The sequence below is a fragment of the Marmota flaviventris genome, chromosome 10 (genome assembly GCF_047511675.1).
Source record: "Marmota flaviventris isolate mMarFla1 chromosome 10, mMarFla1.hap1, whole genome shotgun sequence".
Lineage (NCBI taxonomy): Eukaryota > Metazoa > Chordata > Mammalia > Rodentia > Sciuridae > Marmota > Marmota flaviventris.
Genome location: NC_092507.1, coordinates 123,873,717 through 123,882,278, shown reverse-complemented (window position 1 = coordinate 123,882,278; position 8,562 = coordinate 123,873,717). Strand labels below are relative to the sequence as shown.

Here is an 8,562-nt window from a genome sequence, read left to right as displayed (position 1 = left end):
CCCAGCCTTTTTTATTTAGAGGCAGAGTCTCACTGAGTTGTTGGTGCCTCGCTTTTGCTGAGGCTGGCTTTGAACACATGATCCTCCTGCCTCAGCCTCCCAAGCTGCTGAGATTACAGGCATGCAGCACCATGCCAGGCTCAAGTCTGCATTCTTTATACTTGTTTTGATTCTTTTTTTTTTTTTAATGTAAGGAAACTAAATTTTAATCACAATAAAGAACTCTTTTTCTTCCAAAGCTATGGCTTTCTCTCTGGCCAACCACCTGCAGAAATATGGTAAGTCCTACTGGGGCATGGTCACCAAAGTGATAAATGTACATCAGAAGTTAAGCATTCTTCAAATTTTCTGCCACGCGACCAGCACGCTAGCTTCATACTAGAGGTTCGAAACATAGAAATTAACTAGTGAGATTAAATTAAAGACACATAACTCTCAAATTACCTTTTTCTTGCCCAGCTCAGAGACAGCTTCCCCCAGCTCTTGCCTCTAGCCACCTGACGGGGTAGTAAGGTTTACACAACAGACCAGCAAGAGAGAGAGACCATGCCAGAAAGTGAGCTTTTATTGGGGAACAAAAAATTCAGGGGAAAATTCCATCCAATGAAGGTCGAGGGGGACAGCATTCCAAGGTCAGGGTCAGTGGTCAGTCACACCCCCACACGGACAGGCTCTCGCACCAGGAGAGGGTCGGGAAAGCTCCGACACAGTTTAGCCAGAGCGCCTCACACCCAATCTGGGAGTTGCCCAATCACGTGCGAGAATGGCTTCCCACACTCTAACACAGCTTGCTTGTCTGAGCGCCTCACACCCAGCCAGGAAGATAGCTCAATCACGTGCAAGAACGGCTTCCCACATATCCCTCCTTTTTTCTTTTAAAAATCAGGCGATGATTTACTCTCTCGATACAGTAAGAAAGCTCTACACTTTTGCTCCGAAGACTCACCATCCTATAATTACAACACAAAAGAGAATTAACAGCAAAGAGAACAATCCAATAATGTACCAGGCTGAGTGTTTAAGAATATTTCCAGGGTTAAATCCATTTAACTCCTTCAATATTTGGTTAGCCAAAGAAGAAGGATCTGAAAAATCAGCTCTATTATTTTGAATTTCTGGGATATGGTGGTGAAGTTCCAAAAGATCCAAGCTATTATTATTATTTTGCCAAATACCTAACAAATGTTCTTAACCTTCTCCCAATCCCAGAGAGAAGCATTGTACTTGGCAGCTGTAACACACACATATTTATAATTTGCGTGGCATTTAAGCCTTTCCTTAAACTTTAAAGCTGAAAGTTCATTACCTATGTCTATAACAGTCGCCTCTAAGGCGTTTAACTTAGTCTCAATCCTTTCATCAATATTTACTTGATTATGCAGAGCCTTGGAAGTATTTTGGGCTAAATTAAGAAATTTTGCATGTTGAATATTTTGAGATAAGATTATTGAGGCAGTAACACTGGATGCAATAAAAGAAACAGCGCTAAAACACCAACAATTATAATTCCAAAAGCACATTTAGGTCTCGCTAGCTGGGCATGGATTTACTGTAAGACTTGAAAACCAGCATCAGCGTACCATGGCTCTGAAATATTAGCACTCCTTTTCCTCTATTATACCTAGTAATACAATTGGTTAGGTTACATTTGTTACATGTAACAACATATCTTTCATCTATCCATTTAACTTTTACATTTCCAATAATTAAAACGTAAGGAGATTGGACACAGGCTCGTAAGCCATAGCAAGATTCCTCCTTACCGTTCTTGCCAACAAATTTTGGTAAAGGCTTGTCTGTAAAATATAAGAATTCTGAGGTAGCAATTAAATGCCAAACATCTTTTTGAATACCACCTTCACTATATGTTAAAATATTACTAACAAATCCTGCAGGTGTCATAGCAGAATTTCTTCGTAATTGTCTCTTATCAATTTTTGGAGACCAGTCTAAAATATACCCACTATCTTTAGACACCTTATGTTGTACAGGAAAGGTATTTACACAATCCATCCATCTAGGAAAGGTGCCAATCTCAATCGCAGAACTACTGGGACAGTGGGATATCCGTGGAGGTTTTGCAGAAATGACTGGCTTGTTATGGGAAAGTCCCATCTTAATTACTGATCTAGTATAAGGTTTTAAGTCTCCATAAATAGTATGACTAGTCAGTCTAGGTCTACCAATCGCTGTCTTTTCCTCGAATGATACTTTCAGACAGCCAGCATGTTTATCGTGGGACCGACACAAAGGTAATTGGGCACTGTAGCCAGAATAATTAAATCTAGTCACATGATTGGGAGTAATATGAGTATCTGTAAATCCTCCCATCATGAATGAGTCATTAGTAAACACTGGAATAGATTCTCCAGTCCACACAGCTGGGTGTACCAGGGGTGGATCTGGGAAATATGTCCAGTAAGTGTCTGCTTGGCCCCCCTTTACCTGACAGCCCAGCAGGGCAATCACGGTAGCTACCATCATCACTGGGGTCTTGTTTTTTCCTAGGAGTCGAATTATTCGGGAAGCCTGTGTTGTTAGCTTCTTCACGTCTTCCCATGAAATCAGCTTTTCGGCTGGGTCAATCTGGTTTCTCTTTGTCTTTTTCCGATATCTCTTCCTTTTGAATGGGGGCTTCTCCGGGTCGATCTTCAGTCGCTTGAACCTCGGTTCTATCTCTTCCATGTCTGATTGCACGTTCAGGCACCCAGATAGGACGAAAAGCCCCTTCTGGAAAAATACAAGCATAACCTCTGCCCCACATAATCACTGGGTCTGGGCCTTTCCATTGACCAGTCTGTAAATCTTTCCACAAAACTCTGCCTAAAGGGCCTGTTACTGCAGGAGACATATGTCTGTCAGCTGCAGTGTGACCTTCTGTGTCACAGTTTAAAAAATTTAAAATGAACAAGGCATGGTTGAGGCTATTTTGGGGAGTCATAAGCCTATTCTGCCCTTTTAACTTTTGTAATTGAAGCTTAATAGATAAATGAGCTCGTTCCACAATGGCTTGACCTTGGGGGTTATAAGACATTCCTGTTTTATGATTAATTTGAAACTCTTGGCAAAATTGTTGAAAAGAAGAGCTTACATAAGCTTTTTGCATTATCTGTTTCAATCTATAAAGGGCACCTTAACACAGCAAAGGCTGCTGGGCAATGAGAAATTACATGTTGAGTATTTTCTTTTGTACGTGCTGTGGCAAAAATAAATCTGGAATGTGCATCAACTAAACATTATTTACCAAATTGAGGAATATGAGTTACATCCATTTGCCATATTTTGATTTGGTTTTAATCCACCGGGATTTACCCCTGATGGCAAAGATGGAGAATGAATGACATACTTAGGGCAGTGACTTACAATCTGACTAGCTTGTTCTCTGGTAATATTAAATTTTTTACATAAGCTAGAAGCATTTTGATGATGTAAGGAATGGGAAGCTTGTACACAATCATATGGAGACATCCGTTGACAAACAGCTACTAATTTATCAATCTTGTCATTACCTGAAGCTAAAAGTCCTGGAAGATTAGTGTGAGCCCGTATGTGTCCTATGAAACATGGGTATTTTCGCATTTGTACTGCCTTTTGTAAATTATGAAATAATTTAAATAACTCTTGTGATGAAGTATATCCCAATAACTGAAGTTTCAATATTTTTGGTAACTTCGACTGCATATAAGCTGTCAGAATAAATGTTAATAGGCTCATTTGTAAGGTAATTTAAGGCACAAATGAGGGCTTGAAGTTCCGCTTTTTGGGCAGAAGTATATGAAGTTTGCATTACCTCTGTGTGAACACAACTATAAAAACCTGCTTTACCTGAGCTTGAACCATCAGTGAACAGATAGGGCTCCATCTATGGGCTGGGCACGTACAATCTTTGGAAAAATAAGCGGTGTTAATGATGCAAATTGAATAATTTTATCACAAGGGTAATGACTATCTATCTGGCCAGGAAAATCAGCAAAAGCTATCTGTCATAAGCTCTAGAAGTTTGAAAAAGCCAATTGTTTTGTTGAACAGAAAATGGAATAATTATGATATCAGGCTCAGATCCAATTAATTGTAAAACTCTCGCTCTACCTTTAATTACTAATTGAGCAATAGAGTCATGAAAAGGAATCAATGTTTTTTGAGGGGAGTGGGCTAAATAAATCCACTCAATAACTCCCAATCTTTGCCGTATGGCTCCTGTTGGGGTATGCTCAGTTGGAAATATTAATAAATACACTATTTCTTTAGGATCAACTCTAGTAAGTTGTGCATTTCTAATTGCACTTTCAACCTTTTTAAAAGCTGTTCTAGCCTCTATTGTTAGCTGACGTGGAGATGTTGGGGAAGGATTCTCTTGTAATATCTGAAATAAAGGACTCAAATCAGAAGTAGTTAGTTTTAAGGATGGCCTCAGCCAATTAATATCTCCTAATAGCTTTTGAAAATCATTAAGGGTATGTAACTTCTTAACCTTTATCTGAAGATTTTTGTGGACGGATTGTACGTCTTTGAATTATCTGACCTAAATATTGAAAAGGAGGCATCTTTTGTATTTTTTGAGGAGCAATGCATAAACCCATTGCTGTAAGTGAAGCCTCTTACTGAGTAAAAATTTCTGAAAGTACCTCTGGATTAGCATGAGCCAATAATATATCATCCATAAAATGAATAATATACGATTCAGGAAAGCTATTTCTTATAGGAGCTATCGCCTGATCTACATATTTCTGGCATAAGGTAGGACTGTCATGCATTCCCTGGGGGAGTACTTTCCAGCAATATCTTTTAACAGGTTTTTTAAAATTAATTGCTGGGACAGTGAAGGCAAATTTTTCACAATCTCCAGGATGTAACCTTATAGAGAAAAAGCAATATTTTAAATCTATTACCATCAAGCTATAGTTTAAAGGGATGGCTGTGGGGGAAGGAAGTCCTGGCTGTAAGGATCCGATAGGCTGAATTGCATGATTTATCGCCCTTAAATCCTGTAGTAATCTCCAATTACCTGATTTTTTTCTTAATAACAAAAATGGGGGTGTTCCAAGGACTAAGTGTTGGCTCTATATGACCAGCCTGAAGTTGTTCCTCAACTAACCTATGAATTACTTTAAGTTTTTTTCCTGAGATGGTCCACTGAGAAATCCATATAGGCTCCTCTGTGAGCCAGGTGATCTTTTCAGCTGTCTTTTGGATCGGGGAAACACTAAGGGCCCCTAATAAAACTTTTGTTTTGGAGTATTTACTAATCTCTGTTGCGGAGACTGGTTTTCAAGCAGATACTCTCCCTGAAAGGTTTTCTTATCATCTCCGGGAAAAAAACCCTGCTTAACTTCCTCAATTGATCTTATAGAATTTGGAGTTACTAATAACAATCCCATTTTAGCTAAAATATCCCTTCCCCATAGGTTTGCTGGTAAGGACTCTAACACATAAGGTTTAAAAACTCCACTGTTCCCATCAGAATCCTCCCAACGGAGATAATTTGCACTTTGAGCAGGCTGTGAAATTTGTCCAATTCCCTCTAGGTTAGCTGGTGCTACATGTAAGGGCCAATTCCTAGGCCAGAATTTACTAGAAAAAATAGAAATATCTGTCCCAGTATCTAGAATTCCTTTGATTTTTTTATAATTAATTTTAAGTTCCAGTAAAGGGCTCTCCTGTCGCACTAATTGAGACCAGTACATTCTGTCTGGCGGTTTGGAAACTGAATTTACTTGAGGGTGTTCATCTGAATCACAGGGTAATAAAATTAATTGGGCAAATGTATCTTTTGGAGTAAGCTGTAGGGCATAATTGGACCTTAGAGCAACATTTAATTGTCCTTTAAAATTAGAATCTATTACTCCAGGTATTACCTCGATGGCCTCTTTTAAATTATTACGTCCCAAAATTAAACCTATACTTTTTTCAGGGAGTGGCCCGAAAATCCCAGTAGGGATTTGTTTTGGCCCTGATTCAGGATTTAATTCAATTGTCATTGAGGGTCGTAAGGAAACTATCTGTGATTTATATTCCGGTAGAAATGGCAGCCTGCCATGGTCATTGCCAGTGACGTCAAATTGTGCGACCCCTCCTCCAATTCCCCATTTCTTTGGTGGGACCGGGGAAGGGCAAGGGAAGGGCTGATTGGAAGTTTTATTTTTTTTCCTGCCAGGAGGAAATGAGGACAAGAAGGCGGGCTGATCAGCGCCATCTGGATCCACCACGTGGGGCTGAGCCCTGTAATATTTACTATCAACAGCAGAGGGAGCCCTGGACTTAAAATTACGAGTATGGCATTCTCGCGCGAAATGACCACGTTTCCCGCAGAGATAGCACCTCCCGCGGGGTTTTCGGGCCAATTCCTGTGGCTGCAAAGTTTGTTTTAATGCAGCAGCTAACATTACTATTTGTAGATGAGTTGAATCGATCTCAGAACACAAACGGATAAACTCAGAAACTGTCCCTTTTTTCCTATGGGGTCTGAGAACATCCTGACAATATTTATTTGCATTTTTAAATGCCAATTGTTTAACAATGAATTCACAAGCGCCTGGGTCTCTTATGGAACGGTTGGCTGTCTGATACAGTCTTGCTACAAAATCAGAATAAGGTTCACTAGCACCTTGTCTAACCTTAGTTAGAACTAAATTAGATTGGTCTTTGGAAACTATGTGTTTCCAGGCACGTTTGGCACAAGCAGTTATCTGATCATATACTGCAAATTCATAATTTAACTGTCTTTTCAAATCGGTAAATTCCCCCGTTCCTAAAAGCATTTCCACTGGTGTCTGGAGATTCTGTCTCCTATTCCTTTCTGCTTGTTTAGCACAAAAATCAGACCAGTAGGACTTCCAAAGCAAGAAATCCCCGCCACTCAGGCAAGCTCTAGCTAACGAAACCCAGTCACTCGGTGGGAGCGGTTGTGAAGCAATAGCCTCCAGCAAATTTTGCACAAAAGGTGAATTTGGACCGTAAACCTCACAAGCGCTCTTTAATTCCTTGATACTCTTAAAAGGAATTACCGCGTGGACTCGAACCCGCTGATCCTGTTCATCAATCTGCTCAAAACCTGGGAAAAGTTGAAATTCGCTAATGTCCTCCCCCGCTTCCTGTGCCTTCTTAATACCTCGCTGGAACGGGGTAAGAAAAGTCGATGTTAATTCAGAGTACCTGTTAAATTTTGTCCTTTTAGCAGACAATGGCCGAATTCTAATAGCCTGGGCAGGCGGTGTTAAACGCAGCCTGTTAAAATGTCCCCGCAAGTCCTGGATTTCAATGTCTGATTCCTCTCCCTCAGACTGCGACTCCTCAGCTGAATTTTCACTGTCGCCATTTTGAAATTGGGCTTGTAAGCCACGTGGTGGAGAAGGGCTCTTTACCTCTCTAGGAATTTCTTCTGGATTTTCCTCTCCAGGAGGATTACTTTCTATCCCTCCGGGAAGAGAACTATCTATACCTCCGGAGGCTTCCTTTCTATGATCTTTGTCTCTATGATCTTCCTCCAAGTTACCCTGACTCACTTCAGGCAAGCTTACATTTCTCACTTTCGGTTTAGCCCCGAGAGCTTTTGTCTTCATCGGGCTTAAGGGAAGGGAGATTACCTTAGCCTCAGACAGGTTTTCCATTTGAATAGACTTAATGGCTCTCTGAATACCCTTCAACAGATATTCAGGGGGCCATGGACTATGGCCCATGTAATCAAAAAGACAAATTTCTAAAGCAGTCCATACTCTTTGAATGTTATCAAAATTTCCAGGTAATTCATTAGAAAGGCAGATTTTATGTAATTTCCTTCCTAATTTGTCCCAAGTATGTAAATTTGGCGAATCTTGGTCACAAAACCAAGGGCAAAATTCACCTACAACCTTTAAGAATTGTAACAAGTGAGTCTTTTTTATTTGCCTTCCTTTCTGATTAATTATCGTTTCTAAAATAGTCAAGTACATGTCCTTATCAGTAGAAGTCGAATTTCCCATTATTAATAATTTAACGTCTCGTCGCTTCAGTACCTCCTGGTACTTTTGTGACCCCTAAATGTCACCAATTCCTTATTTCTATAGCGCGCTCACACCCAACCTAGTTAATCTAATATGTCCCCTCTTGGGCGCCACTTCTGCCATAAACTAACTAGTGAGATCAAATTAAAGACACATAACTCTCAAATTACCTTTTTCTTGCCCAGCTCAGAGACGGCTCCTCCTAGCTCCTGCCTCTAGCCACCTGAAGGTCAGCGAGGTTTACACAAGAGACCAGCAGGAGAGAGGAGGAAGCACACCAGAGAGTGAGCTTTTATTGGGGAACAAAAAATTCAGGGGAAATTCCATCCAATGAAGGTTGAGGGGGACAGCATTCCAAGGTCAGGGTCAGTGATTGGTTTTCAGGTCAGTGGTCAGTCTTACCCCCACAAGGACAGGCCCTCGCATCTGGGAAGGGTGGGGAAAGCTCGGACACAGCTGGTCTGAGCACCTCACACCCAGCCAGGGAAGTAGCTCAATCATGTGTGAGAATGGCTTCCCACAAAACTTTTTTCTTTTCTATCCTTCATCAAAATAAATTTCATCCTGGCTGTGCTCCTAGGAA

The 8,562-nt window shown here is 40.6% G+C and overlaps 1 long non-coding RNA gene across 2 annotated transcripts; it reads right to left on the bottom strand.

Moving 5' to 3' along the window:
• Positions 1-542: 542 nt before the first annotated feature.
• LOC139707314 (uncharacterized) lies at positions 543-8,228 on the bottom strand. 2 transcript variants are annotated; one of them, XR_011708975.1, is made up of 3 exons: positions 8,150-8,228; positions 2,446-2,730; positions 543-950 (listed from the first exon to the last, which is right to left on the bottom strand). It is a non-coding gene; the product is annotated as an uncharacterized lncRNA (long non-coding RNA). The 2 variants fall into 2 exon arrangements; XR_011708974.1 differs by lacking the exon at positions 8,150-8,228 and adding an exon at positions 7,153-7,351.
• Positions 8,229-8,562: the final 334 nt, after the last annotated feature.